The sequence below is a fragment of the Pogona vitticeps genome, chromosome 3 (genome assembly GCF_051106095.1).
Source record: "Pogona vitticeps strain Pit_001003342236 chromosome 3, PviZW2.1, whole genome shotgun sequence".
Lineage (NCBI taxonomy): Eukaryota > Metazoa > Chordata > Lepidosauria > Squamata > Agamidae > Pogona > Pogona vitticeps.
The window spans coordinates 164,958,055-164,979,785 of record NC_135785.1 but is presented as its reverse complement, the minus strand read 5'-3'; the positions used below and the strand labels follow the sequence as shown (position 1 = coordinate 164,979,785).

Below are 21,731 nucleotides of genomic sequence, written 5' to 3'. Positions count from 1 at the left end.
CGATTTCGCCCTCTCTGGCCCCCAGGGGAGGCACGGTCAGTATCCAAAGGGTCCTAGGGTGTGTTCCAGGACCCTTTGGAGACTCACCCTGCCTCCCCGGGGGGCCAGAGGGGGCAAAATCGCCACCTTTTGGGGCTCTTCTGAAGCTTCTCAAGCCTCAGAAGAGCCTCAAAAGGTGGCGATTTTGCCCCCACTGGACCCGTGGGGGGTGGGGGGAGCGTCGGAAGGGTCCTGGAAGGCTCACTGGGACCCTTCCGACGCTCCCCCCCACCCCACCCCCCACAGGGCCGGCGAAATAGGCAGCTTCCAGGACCTTTTCTGAACCTTTCCAGGCTCAGAAAAGGTCCTGGAAGCTTCCGATTTTGCCCGCGCTGGCCCCGTGGGGGGGTGGGGGGAGCATCAGAAGGGTCCTGGAAGGCTCACTGGGACTCTTCCGACGCTCCCCCCCACCCCACCCCCCACGGGGCCAGCGAAATAGGCAGCTTCCAGGACCTTTTCTGAACCTTTCCAGGCTCAGAAAAGGTCCTGGAAGCTCCCAATTTCGCCCCCGCTGGACCCGTGGGGGTGGGGGGAGCATCGGAAGGGTCCTGGAAGGTTCACTGGGACCCTTCCGACGCTCCCCCCCACCCCAACCCCCACAGGGCTGGCGAAATAGGCAGCTTCCAGGACCTTTTCTGAACCTTTCCAGGCTCAGAAAAGGTCCTGGAAGCTCCCAATTTTGCCCCCGCTGGCCCCGTGGGGGGTGGGGGGAGTGTCGGAAGGGTCCTGGAAGGCTCACTGGGACCCTTCCGACACTCTCCCCCCATGGGGCTGGGGGGGCAAAACCACCACCTTCGCTCCATAAGACGCACAGGCTTTCTACCCCACGTTTTGGGGGAGAAAAAGTGTGTCTTATAGAGCAAAAAATACGGTATATGAAATCCATGGAAGAAAAATGTATGCAATAAGCCTTTCTCTTCTCTCTTTTACACTTTGCCCACATAATCTACTTTGCCTGTTAAATCAGAGATGGACAAATTGGGTCCCATAAGATAACATGGTATAAGATATGTTTTCCTGCAAATCACTAGCTTAACTTTGGCGCCAGGATAACCCAAGATTCCATATGAATCTAAAAATTATTAATTTATAGTCAAAGTAAATGTGGACATAACTTGGTATATGTTCTGCTAAAAATATTCAGATGTGTCTCTTGGTGCCTAGTAAGGAAAAGTCTGATATTCACCTCAGTGATGTAGAATTTAAAGGGATTACTAATGAAACAAATTATTAGTCATCTATCAGAAGGTCATCTATCAGAAGGTTCATATGCTAAAGAATGTGCATATGATTTCTCTGCTCCAAGTAGTTGTTGTTTTAAGAGGACTGGCAGCTCCCACCCTATTATTTTTTGTAACGGTAAAATGAGTACTTTTGCTGAGTCAGAAATGGGCCCAAGATGGCTTTTCTGTTGAGTAATATATCCATACGTTATATGGAAATACTTTTGAATCTCAGTGGTGTCCTGGTCTATAGGCAATTACAGTGGACCTGGAAACTCATTATGAAAAGGTGTCAGGCTCTTTGGATTTAAACATTAGCAGAAAACCAAAATAGCACTGAATCTGAGTAACAATGGTATAATTGTGCCTTGAATGTGGGTATGAGGAACACACTTGGACTCTCATGTAGATTAAGTATAAAGTAACAAAAGAACAAAACTACCACTAAGTACATAAAATTGCCGTTAGTTTAATTGGTCTATTAGCAAAAAATCCTACTAAATCTGATACAATTGCCTTTGAGAGGTTAGAGTTTTAATTTTCTCCATAATGTGAATTCTGAGGTGAAAATTAAATCCAAATCACTAGTTTCCCTGCAGATAATAAGGCTGAAAATATAATGTAGTTCCAGAGTAGAACATTTGCAAAATTTCTTTATGCATGGATATTGCACTCCTTTTTTAAAATGTATATAGCCTGTTGGTGGCATTTCTGGTGGAACTTCTCAGAATATTTCACACATCGGCAGCAATCTGAGTCTTTGATGTTGAATTCTGCATGGAATATTTACAGATATCTAAAGCAAGGAGAGACAAGAGGGCCTTCTTAAATGTACAATGCAAAGAAATAGAGGAAAATAATAGAAAAGGGAAAACCAGAGATCTGTTCAGGAAAATTGGAGATATTAAAGTAACATTTTGTGCAAAGATGAACGTGATAAAGGACAAAAATGGGAGGGACCTCACAGAAGCAGAAGACATCAAGAAGAGGTGGCAAGAAGACACAGAGGAATTATACCAGAAAGATTTGGATATCCTGGACAACCCAGATAATGTGGTTGCTGACCTAGAGCCAGACATCCTGGAGAGTGAAGTCAAGTGGGCCTTAGAAAGCTTGGCTAACAACAAGGCCAGTGGAGGTGATGGCATTCCAGTGGAACTATTTAAAATCTTTAAAGATGATGCTGTTAAGGTGCTACACTCAATATGCCAGCAAGTTTGGAAAACTCAACAGTGGCCAGAGGACAGGAAAAGATCAATCTACATCTGAATCCCAAAGATGGGCAGTGCCAAAGAATGCTCCAACTACTGTAACAATTGCGCTCATTTCAGATGCTAGCAAGGTTATGCTCAAAATCCTCCAAGGTGGGCTTCAGCAGTATGTGGACTGAGAACTCCCAAAAGTACAAGCTGGATTTCGAAGGGGCAGGGGAACTAGAAACCAAATTGCTAATATGTACTGGATTATGGAGAAAGCCAGGGAGTTCCAGAAAAACATCCACTTCTGCTTCACTGATATGCAAAAACCTTTGACTGTGTGGACCACAACAAACTGTGGCAAGTTCTTGAAGAAATGGGAGTGCCTGACCACCTTATCTGTCTCATGAGAAATCTATATGTGGGACAGGAAGCAACTAGTTAGAACTGGATATGGAACAACTGATTGGTTCAAAATTGGGAAAGGAGTATGACAAGGCTGTATATTGTCCCCAGGCTTATTTAACTTATATGCAGAATATATCATGCGAAAGGCCAGACTGGAGGAATCCCAAGCCGGAATTAAGATTGTTGGAAGAAATATCAACAACCTCCGATATGCAGATGATACCACTCTGATGGCAGAAAGTGAGGAGGAATTAAGAAAACTTGTAATGAGGGTGAAAGAGGAGAGTGCAAAAAATAGTTTGAAGCTCAACATAAAAAAAACTAAGATCATGGCCACTGGTCCCATCACCTCCTGGGAAATGGAAGGAGAAGATATGGAGGCAGTGACAGTTTTATTTTCTTGGGCTCCATGATCACTGCAGATGGAGACAGCAGCCACGAAATTAGAAAACGCCTGCATCTTGAGAGGAAAGCGATGACAAACCTCAACAACATCTTAAAAAGCAGAGGCATCACCTTGCCAAAAAGTCAGAATAGTCAAAGCTATGGTTTTTCCTGTTGTGATGTATGGAAGTGAGAGCTGGACCATAAAGAGGCTGACCGCCGAAGAATTGATGCTTTTGAATTGTGGTGCTGGAGGAGACTCTTGAGAGTCCCCTGGACTGCAAGGAGAACAAACCTATCCATTCTAAAGGAAATCAACCCTGAGTGCTCACTGGAAGGACAGATCCTGAAGCTGAGGCTCCAGTACTTTGGCCATCTCATGAGAAGAGAAGACTCACTGGAAAAGATGCTGAGGATGAGATGGCTGGACAGTGTCATCAAAGCAACCAACATGAATTTGGCCCAACTCCGGGAGGCAGTGGAAGACAGGAGGACCTGGTGTGGTCTGGTCCATGGGGTTACGAAGAGTCGGACACAACTAAACGACTAAACGATTAAAAGGCTACTTTGTACGAAAATAAATTTCTTACATAGAATTCACTTCCTTTTTTGGAACTTGTGTTGCATAAATTGTGTGGTTCATAATTCTAATTTTTGTTGTTGTTAAATTCTCATCAATTTGATTCAGACTTCTGTCAAAAATCTCTTTAATTTCCCTAGCTCAGAATACAAATCCACTGGAAATTTTAGAAGCAATGTATAGGACAAGTGTTTTTATGTGCTGTCAAGACATCTCCCACCTACAGCAGTCTTACAAATTAGCCACCCAAAAAGGTTCCTATTATTAATAGTCGTGCTCAGGTTTTGCAAACTTGTCATAGGTTCCTTTATTGAATCAGTCCCATATTTGGTCCTTCTCTCTCTCTCTCTCTCCCCCACACACCAGACTTAAAGTCTTCCCAGCATTGTCTTTCCAGACCTTCTCATGATGTACTTAAAGTATAATAGCCTCAGTTTAATCATATTTTTGTGCTTCTAAGGAGAGTTCCAGCTTCATTTGATTTTGTTCCCTCTTGTCTTTCTTGTGTTTATTTTTAAGGTTCTCACTCAACAGTACATTTTCAATGAATTGATTTTTCCCCGTTAACTCTCTTTTCCCCCAGCTTTTCACCCTAGTACATAGTACTTGGTAATACAGTAGGACCCCTGTATTGATAGGAATAATATCTGCAGTTTCACTTATTCATGGTCTGAAAATATTAGAAATATTAAAAGAAAAAAAAAAACAGGATAAACTATTTTCTCACATATTACCAGAACCAGCCACTAGAGGGAGCCAGAAACTGTGCTAAGAATACTTTTTAGCGAAGAATATACAGCATGGTCTTTGGCACCCTCTAGTGGCCATGAGAAAATAGTGTTTGCTATTCCCTGTGTTTTCCGGTATCCATAGTGGGGCTTGGAACCAATCGCCAATAGATATGAGGGCACTACTGGGCTTGGCTTTTATAATATGACTGACCTTTTTTTTTTAACTTCAGCAGCACATCCTTACTTGAGGATGTTTCCCAATTCCAATATAGCTGCCCTGCTGAATCTGTCTTGTTCTGATTACTTGGCTGTTATCACTCTTTGGACTAATGATTGAACTGAAGTACATAATATTTTTTAACTGCTTCAATTTCTTCATTGTCAATCCTAAAAGTTATGTAATCCTTTTCTAGTAATTATTTTTTAATCTTCTTATAATATGCAGCATTCATAAAATGCCTTTTTTAGGATAACAGTGTATTATCTCAATAATCCTGATATCCCTCCTGTTGGACAGGTCATGTTGCTTATCCTCATAGTACATACTGTATGTGGTCTGCTTTGTTGGTCTGCCCATAGGTAAGGTTTGGCTACAAGCACTGCTTGCAGTGCCAAATTTCTTTGCAATGGAGGAAGGGGAGTGTTGCCCAAGAGAAGGAGTAAGTAGCATAAGGGTGGATAACTTTCCTTATCCCATATTTTTAATCCTTCAACCTGGCTGTTTGTCATGTGTAGTTGTTTCTCTCATCCTTCTGAAACACCCCTCCCTTTCCCTGATATAGTTTGTTAACTATTATTTGTAATCACTCTTAGTTCAAGTGAAATAATCTGGGATGTGAGACTGTGTTGTCAGCAGTGCAGCATGAAGAATGTGTTGCCAGGGGTTCTGGTTGGAAGATCTGCATTTTTTAATGTTAATTTTGTGGAAAAGGGAAGGGGCAATGGCAAGTTTTTGTCAGTGTCCTGCAGGGAGTCCGCTAGGCACCATCATGTTTTTAATGGCATCCTCCGGATAGTGTTGTAACGGGCTCAGAAATGCATGATCGATTTTCCATCCTACTCAGCTGAACTGTAGGGGCCACACATAGTACAGATAGAAGCAGCTACATTTGTATCATTTGGAGCATAAATATTTTTTTTGATCCTCATGTTCAGTGGAGATGTTAAGTTTATGTATTTTGCTTATGCCACGTGTCTCGGGAAATCATGCTTGAAGCAATCAGAAACTCCCTGTGACTGTAACACATTAGCTGACAAGGTTTCTGTGAGAGAGACGCCCAGGCCCAGACTAGGTGATGCCATTAGAACTCCAGAACTCCCAGGAGCTTCCCTCGCTCCATGGTTTGCAAACTCACTTGTGGTTGTTTTGTGATTATTTATGGGGAGATAATCTTCAGCTTCAAGTTCTGTGATTTGAAGAAACGTGGCCGTCGGGAAAATGTTGTAATAGTAAGAATAGTATTTATATATATAAAAAAAATTCTGTAAGGAATTGCCAAATATTCTGCCTGGTGTCCAAGACTGGCTGGTTTGTAAGATTCAACCAAGTGGATAAAAGCATGGCTGAAGTTGTCAGAAAAACATATTGTCAAATGTAAAATTTGAAAGGAAGTCAGTAGTTCCTGCTTAGGAGAAACATCTGAGGCATTTCAAGTAGAGATGGGGGTATTTGCATTTGTATACGAATATCCCCATGCAGCTGGACTTAACAAGGGGCTGGTCCCTGCAGCTGGGTCTGTCCACTCATGCATTGTTAACTATTGCATTGTTAATTACTAGCCTTGCTGATCCTTCCAATCACTCCTGGAGCTCTGCTTTCTTCCTATTCACCTGGCCGCTCCAGGTAGTGGGAGGGAGGACAAATCTTCCTGCATGGCTGCTGAGTCACCAGCCAAGCAGGATAAGAGCAGAGATCTAGGAGCAATTGGAAGGATGAGTGAGGCTGCTGCTGCCGGTGGATGCATGAGTAGATGGGCCAGCCCCTCATTAAGTCCAGCTGCACAGGGATATTTGTATTCGTAACAGAACATTTTTTTCCCATTTTTTTCTTTATTTATTTCTAAAGAATGAAAAGACAATCAAACATTTTACAAATATTAAATACAAAACTATTCCCCACTTTTCTCCAAATCACACATATATACCTTTACCCATCACCTTTTTTTAAAAAATTGACCAACAATCTAAGTCTCTTTTCAAACCACATGTCTCCATTTTATCGGCATATTTTAATAATGGCTTCCAGTTTTCCGTGAATTTACCATGGCTTATTTCGCATCTATGTACTCTAACTTTATTCGTCATAGAGGAGAAAACAAAGCAAATAAAAAGCAATTGGCTACAAATAAAACAAATAAGAAGTTTCGCTACTCACTTACAACAAAAAACTGGCCTTCTAAGAACACCAACCGAATTCGAACAATATTGTATACAAAAAGATAAAAATAAAAAGAAAGGATTAACCTCACTAATATATAAAAGTATTATTGAAAAACAATATGGAAAAGGTGGAGGATCTAAAACAGTCTGGGAAACAAATTTAAATATTAATATACCTGAAGAAACTTGGACAGGAATCTGGAAAAAATATCCATATAAATCTATTTCAGCAAGTGCAAAAGAAACGGTTCTAAAGGTAGTGCACCGATGGCATCTATGCCCTACAAAACTACACAGAATTAATAAAGATATATCTGATAAATGTTGGAGGAACTGCGGTCAAAAGGGAACTCTGGAACATATGTGGATCTCTTGCCCCAAAATAGAAACTTTTTGGCTGGAGGTAATTAAATGGATAGAAACACTGACTAATCAAAAAATAGAGATTAATGAAACATTATTGTTATTTTCATTATTCACGGGGGGAAATGAGAAACTACAATATAAAGAATTAATTGCAAATCTCATAGGCACCGCAAGATCTGAAATAGCTAAAAATTGGAAAAAAGCCCAAGATCTCTCACTGCAAGCATTCACAAGTGAAATATGGCATACATTGTTGATGGAAAAAATGACGAATAAAGGTATTCGTAACAGAACATGAAACCCAAGATTATTGTAGACGAATACAAATACCCCCACCTCTAATTTCAAGGAAACCAAACCAAACCACCCCTTTTCAACCAGACAGCTGAAAGCTCATCGTCAGGCTCTCCGCAGTTTTAAGATGATACTGGTTAGATGCCAAGACTTGACTAACCAGATGATTAAAGCAGCCACATATTTAACTGGGTGACAGTTGAACTATTTTGTTCATGATAATAGTATACAGAACCTTGCCTTAACAAGAATTGAATAAAGTGATTGAAATAGTAGAGTAGTCATTGTGGTTTTGTTCTTGTTGTTAAGGGGAGAAAAGGTGAGTTGAAAGCACCTGAGAGTCAAAGAGGGGAAAAGAGAAATGCTTTGAATGGGTTGTTAAAGTGGGAGGAAGTAGAGATGTTCCAAGAGAAAATGAAATCTAAAAATAGAGAGAGAGAGATGAAGATAAAAAGGAGCCTTGCCATAGGATAAAACACTACTCTACCCACAAAATACTTTAGCTTGTTTCAGACATGAAAAATGAAAAAGCAATAGTATTTGGATAAGTAAAAGTAGGTAAAATTATTTTTGTGTTGTTCCTGGTTTTCCAGCCTAATTCCAGCAAATGGTAGATTCAGACAGTTACAAGATTCACTTTAAATCTTGCCTGAAAATTACAAAGAGATGCTGATTTTAACTTCTGACTAAATGGTTACATCCAACCTGCTTAGCTCTATTTCGCTTTAGTATCTCTGTCTCTATAGCATTTCAAACAATGTTCTCAATGTACAGTGGAGTGTATAATGTACATGGAAAGATGCATGGGTTCTGTCTCTCACAAATTACTCTTTCATCAGCCAACAGTGAAAATGACAAGTTGGCCCTGTTTTTTTTAATTCAAAATTTGTTCAGTTTCACTAATTCTTCAACCTTTCTCATGTTGGGTTTTTATCTTTATATCTGATCTGTAAGACCGAGTTGCCATGGTTTTGTGGCTAGGGTGCTAGACAGGGATTTGCAAGACCCAGATCCTTGTCTTGAAAGGACAAAGAACCATGTCCAATGCCTTGAATTCCTTGGAGAAAGGTGGGATATAAATGTAACTATTAAAATAAATGGCTGGGTAGCTCAGTGCATTGGAATACCATAGAGTCAGGAGTTCCTGGTTTGATCCTCTGTTGTGCTTCCTGGGAGAAGAGCCAGCCTGTGTAGTCTTGAGTAAGCTGCATGCTCCCCGAGCACTACCAGAGGAAAAACTTTCTGGGTACTTTGTCTCTAGGAAGTACTGGCAAGGAGCACCATAAGTTGGAATTGACTTGATGGCACATATTAATAAAAATAGAATTATCTCTGTGAGATATGCCTGTTACGTTGAGTGAAAAATGGAACTTCTCTCACAGACATCCTTTTCATGTATAGTCAAATAACTGTGCTGAGGTGGAGTCATATGAAGAGAAGAGCCCCTTAGCTATAGCTACTGTATGTCAAAAATATGGCTAAGGTATAGTGAGCTAAGAATCTTTGGCCCTTATTTAATCTTTGTGATGTACACTGAAATCTATGAATATAGCTCATTTCGGCTGTCTCTCCTTTGAATCTTTTTTGGTAATTCTTTTTCTCTGCAGCAGTTACTTTGAGACTTGTAACACAGTGTCTTGGGAGGTTGAAATGTTCTGAAAGTGGTCATTGTGTATTGCCATTTCTGATGTCAGATTTGTGTCCATTTATTCTGTTGCTTAGTGATTGTCCTACTTGCCTGTTACGAATTGCAGAAGGACGCCACTAGTGATGGATGACATAGATAACATTAGTAGATGACGTGTTCATTCTTCATGTATTGAGGAAGTATATTCAAATCCATTAAAGCTCCCATTGAAACAGAATCATAGAATCATAGAAAAGTGAAGTTGGAAGGGGCTTACAAGAACATCAAGTACAACCCCCTGCTCAATACAGGAATACAGTCAAAGCATATCTGTCAGGTGATTACCATTTTTTTCCGTGTATAAAATGGCACTTTTTCCTAAAATCATTAGAGATAAAATTGAGGGTTGTTTTGTACATGGAAGGAAGTGGAGGTATAGGCAAAGGAGTAGCCGTGCTCAGCCGCCTCTTGTGGCTGCCTATTGACTGCTGCCACCAGATCGCCTCCTCCAGCACCACTTGCAGGCTCCCTTCAGACAGGGGACAAGGCAGTGATGTGAACTGGAGGTGAGCCCTGTTAGGAGGAGGAGGTGATTGGATGGCGGTGGCAGCAGTCAATGGGTATCTGTGAGAGGTGTGCAGCTGTTCCTTTGTCCCCATCTCCGCCTGCTGCCTCCTCCAGCACCACTCGCGGGCTCCTTTCGGGCAGGGGACAAGGTGGCAACGTGATTAGTGGCAGAGGCAGCAGGAGATGAAAGTGGTAAAACATTTTTTATTTTTATATGTGCTGAAAAAGGGAACACACTCTCTTCTTCGCAAAGTGAAATTGACCAGAGAAATTTGCAGTATTAGGAGCTTCTTCACTTTTTGAAGGAGGAGGAAGTGCTTCCCCCTTTCTCTGTGGGATTGTAAATTTCACTGTCATGTCAGACTATCAGTATCTCCCTCAGAAAAAAACCCCAATAAAAATTAAAAACAAGCCCACAGTGAAAGCAGCAAGTGACACTGGGAGGCAGCCAGCGTGAGGCTGGGTGGGCTCAGGAAAAATTTCAAGTGCAGCAATTCTAAATGGATTATAACATTGGAAACATGACTGCAAATGTGTTAGTTAATGACACAATTTAAAACCTCATGTATGGTTTCCCAAAGTGCTTTTAAGTCCCTACTTTATATCAGTTTAATAATTTTCGAAGTGAACATGCACAGCGATACAAAAACCACATGACTTTAAATCGATTTAAAATACATTAGTGTTGAAATCGATACAAGTCAGCAATGTGTCCGAGCCCTTAGTGTAGCACTGCGGCTAAGAACAATGGGTATGCAACAGGTTTTCCTGTTTATTGTCTTTGCCTTTGATGTCATGTTAAAGTAATGACAGTGCTGTTCTACTGTTACTGATTTACTTTAATTGACAGATATAATTGAGAGACAAGTTATTATTTTCCATATATCAAAATGAAAAATTGTGGCTGTTAGATCACTGAAGAAGATCAATTTGTGGTCAAATATAGGCCAAATGGATTCATGATTATTTACTCCAGGTATCTCTCATGTTGCTTGCTTTTGCTATGTTATGTTATATTATACTGTAATGGCTAAAATCCAATAGTGAGTTGCAACTAGAGTAGGCCTATTGAATCAGTGGAGATTTGGTGAGCCAACTCCTCCACAACTTCCATTGGCCTATTCTAGATGCTACTACTGGATTTCAGTCATTATGTCATGTTACATTACAAAATGTGTCATATAAATTTTGTTTGCAAAAGATGCTTGCAAAATGCATTTGTTAACTTTGTTGATACTATATAGCCCAAGGATTGCTTGATCCTTTGCAATATTTAATTTTCTTTTACATTTCTGTCCTAACATTACATAAATTTTTCATTGAGAACATATTCCGAACCAAACCTCCACAAGGCAAACATTTCATCCACACTGCTTTTTCTCACTGTCATCTTTAAACCTCTGCCTTCAAACTAAATCTTTCCAATTGCATATACTGTACTGTACATATGAGTTTTCTCTCTATCCAGTATTTGGTATCTGTGGAAAAAATTAAAAATGGTGTAATGGCCATTTCCCGCAATGAATGAAGAACTCTTTAGTTATATCTTTGTTATTTGTGTTTATTTGTGTATTTTTCCGTCCAAATTATAGTTCTTCCTCTGATGGAGCTTCCAGCTGCACTAATTTGTGGACAAAGCATATCGTCAGAGCTCCTATAACTTTCCGCCCACTGCATCTTTCAGCCTCAAAATAACATCTTCTTACTTAAAGTGACTCATTTTTGTTATCTTGTCCTTGCAATCCTGTAAACGAAACTACTTAACCTTTGAGTCATATACCGCATATTACCTACACACGCTCACATATACACACACACATGCACACACATTTAGCGAAATGATGCGCTTTTTGTAACAAAAATATTTTGTAAGTTCTGTACATCCTGAAGTTTCTTGTTATTGAGCTGAACATTTGTTATCCTTTCTTCTTTGCTACTTAAGGTATACACAAACAGAAGCCCACGAGTTGTTTTGAAAATAGTGGGCTGACTAAACAACACAGAGGGAACAGCACAGCCGATTTTGTTGTAGAACATGGGTTGTAGAATGGGAAATCCCGTAAGTACAAGCTCCTAAGACATGTGATAATAAAGACTCTTCACAAAATAAGGAGTAACATTCTTGGATGGGGTTCTGATGTAGGTGCTTTTATCAGGCTGCTGCTTTTAACTGGAAACTTAATACAGATTATCAGCTGTGTAAATCAGGATACCAGAAGCTCAGTAAACCCAGGATTGCAAAAAAAAAAAGAAAGAAAAAAAAAGGGAAATGAAGTTGACATTCACTTGAAAGACCAGCCTAGTCAGGTAATTGGCTGAATTACGTAGGTATGTATGCAGTGGTGGGATTCAAATAAATTAACAACAGGTTCTATGTCCTAATGATAGATAGATAGATAAATAAATAAATAAATAAATAAATAAATAAATAAATGCATGCCCAGGACATTTAAAAAAAAAGGTACCACATAAGCAACAGTCTTATGTGGTACCTTTAACTTGAAAAAAATCATAGTAAAATGAGGACGGTTGGGTTTTTAACTGAAGTGGTCTCACCTCAAAACTTTTTCGCTCTGTGTCCTGCCCTCATGCCTTGTCAATCACCCCCCCTCTCTGCCTCGAGGCCATGAGCTTTCCTCCAGTGACGTCAAGGACTCATCCTCCCCCCCCCCTTTCCCCCATTGACGCCTCTGCTCTTTCCAGGGCTTTATCTCTCTCACCCACACCCCACCTCAGACGGCTCAGTGTGGCGCAGGAAGGGAGGCAGCTAATTGCGCCCCCCTCCCCCCGCTCATCACTGGTCACCTGGCCCCTCCTTCTTCATTCATCTCAGGCCAGCAAACGGTTCTAAGAACCAATAGTACATTTAGGAATCAGTTCTATAGAATAGGTGCGAACCTGCTGAATCCCACCTCTGTATGTATGATGTTTGACAAGTTGCAGAGGGCTGGCCCACACCATGCATTATTACTTGCCCTTTTTCTTTGCCATGTTCTGTTGTCTGCAATTCCTCTGGAGCAGGCTTTGCTCTGTTGCCTTCACGTTCTCTGCTTTCGTGTCTAATAGTGTACACTCCTGTGCTAACAAAGAGTGCTTCTCATATGGACAGGTCCTAATTCTATCAAAATGGCAATATAAGGTCTTTCTCTCTTTGTCTCATACCAGTTCTTGGTTGGGGGGGGGGTTGTTTTGTTTTGACAGGAAAAACCTTTCCACCAGAATGTTTGGGGCAGAATGACTGCATAGTGAAAGCCTAATGAAAGAATCCATAATCACTGTATTGTCTTGCCAAATGAGTACTGTAGGCTTTCTTTTTTTTGGCAGCAGATGCCACCAGCTTCCCTTCCTTTGCCTCTTGGTAAACAAAGTGCACATTCCTGTATCCAGTTCCTCTGCTTTCTGGCATCAGTTTTCAAGCAGCTCCACAAGTATTTTTGTTTTTAAGAACTTTCCCTCAGCTGAGATGTGTTTCGATTTTTGAGTCAGCTTGTCACCTTTTACTGAAAGGTAGCTTAGGAATCAATTCTCATGGCGTGGAGGAGAAAGTGATGTCAATGAGGAGTGAAAATAATTTCCACAAGACTTCAGGTAGAGAACGAACAGTTATTGCTTCATGTAATGTTAGAATCTAAAAGCAGAAATTTTAAAACTGTATATCTCAAACAGTTGTGATCTTTGTTTCTGTCACTATTGAAAGCTAAGAAGACCAATGATATAAATAATGTGGAAAGAAACCTACATCTGCTGATGGAGATGACAATGTAAGGCAGAGATGATTAGGATGATACACCAACATACAGTACTCTGTTTCTTTTAATATAGATGTGTCTTCAAATAATTAAGCTCAAATATATCATTTAAGTTCTATCCCTTTACTCATTATAGTGTTGAAAAGGTAATTTTCCAATATTAACTTTGTATCATATTATATTTTGTTACTTTAAAAAATCATTTGAATTCATGAGAGAATGGCATGAAGCATGAAAAATACCACTCAATATGTCTCCAAAAATGCTTAAAATGCTCTTTAGAAGTAACTAGAAAACACCGCATGGGGGCATCATTCTGATTCATTGGCTAAAATCCTGTTAGTATAGTTAGTTGTACTAGAGTAGACTCGTTGAAACAATGGGTGTTTGGTGAGGTAACTGCTATGCATATTTCATTGATAGTAAGTCACAACTAAAGTAGGCCCATTTGAACCATTACAGAGGGATTGACTCAACAAATCCCCGTGATTTATTGGGCCTACTCTAGTGAAACTGACTACACTAAGTAGCAGGATTTCAGCCATTACATTCTTTTGAAATGTTGTCATGCCCTTGTTTTCATTCTTCAGTAAAGTAATTTATTACAGGTAATTCTACTACTTGACTTGTAGCTCATTGCTTCCAAGTACTGGTTGGAGCAAGGCTGTCTATCAAACCTTGATGCTCAGTTTGGAGCATGTTCTTAGAGCAGAGTTAGCCCTTCTAAACCGAGCCTTGAGTGATCACTTTTTCCTTCTTTTCCTATTATTTTTTACAGTACATCAGAGGTTGGTTGAGGTGTGACGTTTAGATGTTGTTAGCCTGCATAAATCCAAATAGTGAGGAATGATGGCTGTTGCAGTCCAGCAATATCTGGAAGACCACATGTCAACCACATCGTTACTCATCCTTGCAGTACATCTTCATTTTGTCTCTGCTGGCTCTAATACATCCTTGTTCCTTCTGTCAAATACCAGCTGACTGTTTCCTCTTCCTTTCTCATAAAAACAGTTGCTATTAGCAAGCTGTAATGAAAATCCAGAAAAGATTTAGGTAATTAGTTTCAATGTTGGTACAGTTTCTGAAAGAATTCCATTCTCATCACCTTGACGATTTTAAAGGAGTGGAGAACTAATGGAGTGAAATATATAGAATATTGTCTGTAAATTATGAATCACCCTGGATGGTTTTGGGTAAAAGCATAGTCTTTTGGTCTAAGCAGACAGTAGCCTTAGTATAGGGCACCTTTAAAAAAAAACCTGCTAGTCTCCTGATCACTTCCAGGTCGCACAGAAAAGACTCTCCTAGCTATTTCCTCTTTCCCCCCCCTCACATGCAGATAATGGCCGACAGAGCCTTCATTCTCCATCTGGGATTAACTGAAAACTCCTGTGAGACTTTACTTTCTTGACTAAAGCCTTCAGAATTCTGGTTGGAGAGATTCTTGCCAAATTCTGGAGGCTGAAGTCAAGAAATACAAAAGTCCTGTGTTTGTTGGCACTTTGGGGCAGGTACAACGGCAGAAGGGAGCACGGACAACATTGCTTTTTTTGGATTACAGCTCCCAGAACCTCCAAGCCAACTGACTATGGGTTTCTCAGAGCTATGGTCCAAAAAAACCCCTCCCAAAACCAAAAACAAAAACCTGGGTTCCCCCAAATTTTGAATTACTCTTTATTTTCTCTAGTTTCTTGGGTCCAAGATACAGAGAAGGGAAGACCATGGTGTAAGAAGTTCCAGTTGGAAGGCCTGCGTGTTTTTCTAACTTTGGTGACCTTGCAAGTAAATGTTCCTAATCTACTTGAACGTGAAAAAGATAGATAGATAGTTACAGCTGTACGTTTTCAGTCCACTCTGTGTGTTAGGTGAGAATGGAAGGGGATATAGCATCTCAATATTTTTTTCCTGCATGAGGCCATATTTCCTTTGTATTTGTTAATCACTACTAGATCACATTATTAACCTGGAGGAATGATGAAAATGTTGAGGCTGAAATCCTATTCTGCAGTTATGCAAAATATGTAATTTTTACTTGTGATTTGTCTTAAGTTAAAAAAAAAATCTCCATAGGCATTATCTGCTGCATACTGAGTTGTGTGCCCTGTTATGCAATAGGTGATGCCTATGGAGATTTCTTAACCAGTAGAAATTCACTTCTTAAATGTTATGCCTGTTGCATAACTGCTTTACAGGATTTTGGACTAAGTTTTATTACCAGTCATGTACAAAAAGGATGAGTTACACATGACATCACACACTTGTAGATCACATCCACTGCATGAGCCAATTTGAATTCTTTGTTTTGTAGCTGTCAGCACACATGGTATTCTCATTGTGGGCAGCAAATTATCAAATAGTGCAAGTGATTTTTCTCTCTCCATCCCATACTCTTAGTCTGTGTGACATAAGTGAATCAGGATCAGAATAAGGTTCTTCTCGCCCCCAAAGTGTGAGCTGAGCCCCCCCACAGACCATGAGGTGCCCCACTGTGTGGCAATTTGCCACACTACTGGCAATATTTAGTGTAGGCTTCACACAAAGTTGTTGAAGCTTTTTAGATCGGCCACAAATGTGGAACAAATGTGATCTGCTGGGGATTTCTTCTTTATTTAAAATAGCATCCTGCAATCACTAGTACATCAGTTTATTAAAGAAGAAGTATTTCCAGAATGGACGTACAGCCCAAATTTCACTGGGCTATTTTGTTTAAAGTTTTCAGTATGTGGCAGCTGTGTTGCTGTGCATACGACTTATGATGAAGGGGCATCTCCGATCTTCACATGTATAGTGATTGTAAGTATCTTATAATAAACTTTCTTTTTTAATAACTCTGTGACAAATGTTTGAAGTTGTGCTTAAAGGTGTGGGAGCAACAGGTAAAATCATTTGGAAGATCTCGAGCACTGGTTTTGTAGTAACATTTACTAGTCAGCACTTTGAATCTGGTTGTGGCCACATTACAGTGGTGCCTCGCTTAGCTATGTTAATTCGTTCCGAAAAAATCGCTGCTAAGCGATTTCATCACTAAGCGAAATGCGGTTTCCCATTGAAATGCATTGAAAACTGGATAATCCATTCCAATAGGAACGAATTGCCATCCTTAAGCGAAAATCGCCATAGGAAACATCGCTAAGCAAAACACGGTTCCCCAATTGAAATGCATTTAAACCTATTCAATGCATCTCAATGGGGAAAAAAAATACAACAACAAATTAAAAAAGAGTCAGAACAAAGTCAAATTTGGTTAACAAAGGGTTTATTAAGTGCACTTTATGATTTCAAACATTTTAAACGGTAAACTTTAACTTTATAAATAACAGAAAACATTTAAAAAACAGCAAACATGAGGCTGTTTAAACCATCATTAAGTGAAACAGGGGACCCAAAATTTAATTGCTATGCGAAGCATGGTCCCAACCATTGCTAAGCGAAAATTGCCCATAGGGACCATCGCTAAACGAAGCGCAAAAATGCTCTGAAAAATTCATCGCTAAGCAATTTCATCGCTAAACGGAGCGCCCGTTAAGCGAGGCACCACTGTATATGGCTATAGATGTAATGTTTGTCTATTCTATTTAACATTGTTTCTTCAAGGCAGTAATGTATGTATCCCCATGACTGACAGAGCAAGCATTTGGTTTTCTTTTCCATCCTGGATGGCTGGTTAAATGAGCTCGAACACTTGGCTGTAGAGCTAAGAGCTGAGAGTTTGATTCACCAGAGATGAGTTTTGCTTTGTAATAGAATAAGACAGCTTCAAGGTTTCAGAATTAGGCAGATATTACAAATTAAAACGCAAGAAAGGTGAATAATACGTTGTGCTTCAAGTCCCAGAAGCCCCTGCCAGAGTGGCCAAAGTACCAAAATCATCTGGAGAGCCAAAGGTTCCTCCTAGTAGAGGTGTAATGGATCTGAATAGCAGCCATTCTATACAGAATATAAAATCTGATTAATTAAGTGGAGACAGGGTTCCTTCATTCTGCAAGCTCTCTGGGTTCTGTCTTGAAGCTTCACTGTATTCCTTCTACCATTTTATAGGATTCTGTCTATATTAATCATACATCCATTGATCTCTTTAGCCATGTTTAGCTATGGGCCACCCATTCCATAAAATTCCATATTTTGGAGCTGAAATGAAAGGAAGTCGCACATGTGGATGAAGTCCAAATCCCCATTGATTCAACTCTTGTTAGGATTTACTACTGGATTTCAGTCAGGGTGGATAAAAATTAGTGAATTTTTAAATAAAAATAATAATTGAAATTAAATTTAAATTAAAAAAAATTAATAAAAAATAAATAACCAGAAATCCAATTGCTAATTTAAATTGTGATTTAAATAGTGATTTAAATTGATTAAGTCCACCCACTGTTATTTATTTTTGGATACTCAAAATCTGATTCATCGGGGGGGGGGGAATCACATTTAAGAACCTTCATAGCTTCAGTGTTGAACTGGATGTGGGAGATCACATGAAACTCACTGCGTGGTCTCGGGCCAGTCACTCTCTTTCATCCTCAGGGTTTTTGTGAGTATAAATTGGAGGGAGAGAGAAAGTGGTAGAGTTGAAGGAGGAAAAGTGGTAGAAATAATAGTAAAAAATAATAGTAAAAAGTAGGCTTACTCAGCATATTATTCTTGTCATGAGTTTAGTTTCTTTGCTTTTTTGTCTTTTCTTCCTTCCTTTTTCCTTTTCCTTTCTTTTCTTTCATTTCATTTCCTTTTTTTTGCAACAAGGTGAGTTCTTTAAAGACCAGCCTTTGTTCATACACAGAAGAGTTGGCTTCCTTCATATTTTTGAACCACTTCGAAGCAGAGGCATTTTGAAGGAGGGATTGCTTTATGGCATTATTTGAAAACATTATCAGTATTCTGTTAAGGGGTAGTACCTGAGATCTGCAAATGCAACTTAAAGCAGTCAAAAAGGTGTTTTTAATGCATCATGTGGCAGGCATTCATTTATGAATTAAACCTTTCTATGCATATGCATATATTTCTTAAAGCTTAATTTTACTCATTGTTAGATCTACATATTTCACCTGTGAGTGGTTGAAGTGATAATAATTTTAAATCTCTATAATGCAGGATGACTGTTAAGTAACTGGAAGATTGTGGTTTTGAGTTTGAGAGTCACTGTGCTGAAATGGTTAGAACGATGGTTCTAATCTAGACTGTGCTGCAATATAAAACTCACCGTGTGTTCTTGGAGTAGTCACATTCTGTTAGCTAACCTCTCTGAGCTGCTATGAGGATAAAGGGCAGGTGGGGGTGGGATAGGAGGGGAGTCATGTTGATTGCCTTGAGATTCCTGGAGGAATGGAGATAGCCATTAGATAAAAGTCCCATGGCTTTAAACATGTAGGTCAGGTATGTTTTGTAGTGATAACTAACAAGGACCGAAGGTCTTAAATGGAAACAAATTTTTATGGTTAATTGTGACTCTGTGTTCAGTACAAAAACTGTAGAGAAATAGTTTGAACACACAAATTACTATGTAAAATCATGAAAGACAGCCTAACAAAGGACTACATTGTAACAACCACCGCCACCACACTGCTGGATAGCTCCATGGTTTAGTTATCTGGCTGTGGAGCCAGAGATTTGTAATTCAGTTCCCCACTGAGCCACTTTGATGGGAACTGGACTTGATGATTCATAGAGTCCCATCTGCCTGCAGTTCTGAGATTATTGTTGTTACTCTTGTTGTTATATAACTTATGGCTTAAGAAAGTTGACAGAGCAGCCAGTAAAAGCAAATTGAAGGAGAATCAACAATACCTTGTACTGGGGAAGGGAAGCCTCTAGCGCATTTTGGTTCACACTAGAGAGTGAATCAAGTCTGTGGAGGGTCCCTTCTGAAATCCTCACTCTTTTCATTTGGGAAGATAGGCTGGGGAAATTTGTGAGTTATCTCTAATGAGAGATAATATAGGCAGGTGGCGCTTTGTCATCTGTTCCCAAGAAGGTAGCTGGGGAGACATTGTTCCCCTCTCAGCCCTATATTATCTAGCTTTACACTGCATCTTCCATTCCATTCAGTTTTAAATATTATAAACCTCCTAAATTTTCTGGCTAAACTGCAAAACATTTTATCATCAGGTTTAACAGCTGTGAAAGCAGTTCATGGCTATCAGGCCATTGGGTGACCTCCCTGTTTAAGATTGCAAGTATCTGATTTGAAGGTTTTATCAATACAAATGCAGGAGCAGATGATACCTTTAACTGACCATTAAGAATATAAAACAAAAAAAGAGAAAAAACAAATAGCAAGCTTTCGGTGATAAATCATCTTCTTCAACGCTATGCATTCAGTTCTTATGGGCAGAAGGTTTTATCAGTTATTGATTCATTCTATTGTGCAGCCCAGAATTTTATTGACTAGTTACAGAATTGTACTGACCAACAAGCAGTTTCTCTGCAGACACTTAACGATGGATAGCTCTGACAATTCCTGTTCAGGTCTTAGAGAAATCAGGTAGTTCACAATGCCTGACAAGAGGTGTGCCAAGTAGTTTGACCTACTGATGCCATTGTACTGTACTGTTGATGTCCACTGATAGCATAGTATTCTTGCTGTATACATTAAGGCTCCCTCTCTACAGACTTTCTTGCTGTATGAGTTAGACAAGTGTTTTCCATCCTGTCAGGGTCACAGCCCCCAAAGGGGTTGCGGAGTGTTTTCTGGGAGACGGGGGTCATGGGTTGCTCCCTTTGGGGGAGAAAGAAGCCTTTACCCTTTGAGAAGAACTTCACTACATTAAAAATACCTTTTTATGCAAATGTGGCTGTTGGTGTCGCATGCTACTTGGCTGTCTCAACTGTAATTTGGAGATTTGCAATATAGTATAAGTTGCAACTTTTTAAAAAAAGTTCACTGAACAATTTGCATACATCAAGTCTCCTAAGACATGTAGTTTTGTATGGAGTTTTCCTAAATATACTCATTTTGAAAGCACATTTCTTGGACAGTTTTATGGTTATTTATTTAAAACAGATAATAATGAGTAATAAATAATTTTTATGGCAATTATCAGTATGTGCAGCGTGGTGCATACTTTGCTTTTTCGTTTGCTTTATTAAAAGCTAGAGAATGAAATGGCAAGATCTAGAAAAGTGCAGGTATCAAAGTATAGCTAGCTACCTAAGTTTTGGTCCACCTTGGTTGGAAAATAAAAATTAAATAACTCTGCATTGAAATGCAAGCGGAGTAGTTTTCTCCTGCACCCCTGCTGACGTCTACTTTGGATCATCTTGGTTGTTCTGAGGTTTGCTGAATTCATAGTTTCTTTTTCTTGACAGGGCTGAATTAACAGATTCATGTATTTTAGTTATTCCTGTGGAATAACTGGAGAAGTTGATAAGAACCATATAATAATAATAATAATAATAATAATAATAATAATAATAATAATAATAATAATAATAATAATAATAATAATAATAATAATAATAATAATAATAATAATGATGATGATGATGATGATGATGATGATGATGATGATAATAATAATAATAATAATAATAATAATAATAATAATAATAATAATAATAATAATAATAATAATAATAATAATAATAATAATAATAATAATAATCTTCTTAGAACTGTACAGTTGGAAGAGCCTCTATGGATCATCATGTTCAGCCCCTGTCAAGGAGGCACAGTGGGAAATTGCGGCCAGATGTCTAAACCACTGAGTTATCCTACAACTGAGCTATCTTACTACTATATTACAGTTGAATTAAACACCCAAATAAAATGATGTTTAATTCAAAACATTCCTGAAGAGTTTTAAACAGTTTAGAGGAGGATCAACTTTGAATATTTCAGCTATGCATTGCAAAATTATAAATTGAATATCCAGCTCACTGGAGGCAGAGGGGCAATGTGTAGTAAAAGGCAGCTATCTGGGGGAGAAGAAACCCTAACCTAACCTAATTTAGAGAGGCATTCTGAGGCAGACTAAGAAACACTCCTACAGCTGACATCACAGCTGATCTCAGGGGAAGTTCCAATTGTATACACCTCCCCAGAGGACCTGCACCCATTTGAGACAAAGGAGCGGATGGATGTAACAGGAAGGACCTGGTTGCAGAAAAAAAAACCCAGAAAGAAAAAAAAGAAGACATTTCTTCAGAGAGATATTTTCTGGAGAGAGGTGAGTGCTGGTGTTGCATGCAACCATGT

The 21,731-nt window shown here is 39.4% G+C and overlaps 1 protein-coding gene and 1 long non-coding RNA gene across 2 annotated transcripts in view; both read left to right on the top strand.

The window, feature by feature from the left end:
• NALF1 (NALCN channel auxiliary factor 1) overlaps positions 1–21,731 on the top strand; it is a 484,400-nt gene that overhangs the window by 140,411 nt on the left and 322,258 nt on the right. The gene's annotated exons all lie outside the window — the stretch shown is intronic.
• The window catches only part of LOC144588487 (uncharacterized), a 42,683-nt gene continuing 21,870 nt past the window's right edge, over positions 919–21,731 (top strand). The window contains exon 1 of the long non-coding RNA XR_013544073.1: positions 919–21,702. This is a non-coding gene — a long non-coding RNA (uncharacterized LOC144588487). The remainder of the gene's footprint in view (positions 21,703–21,731) is intronic.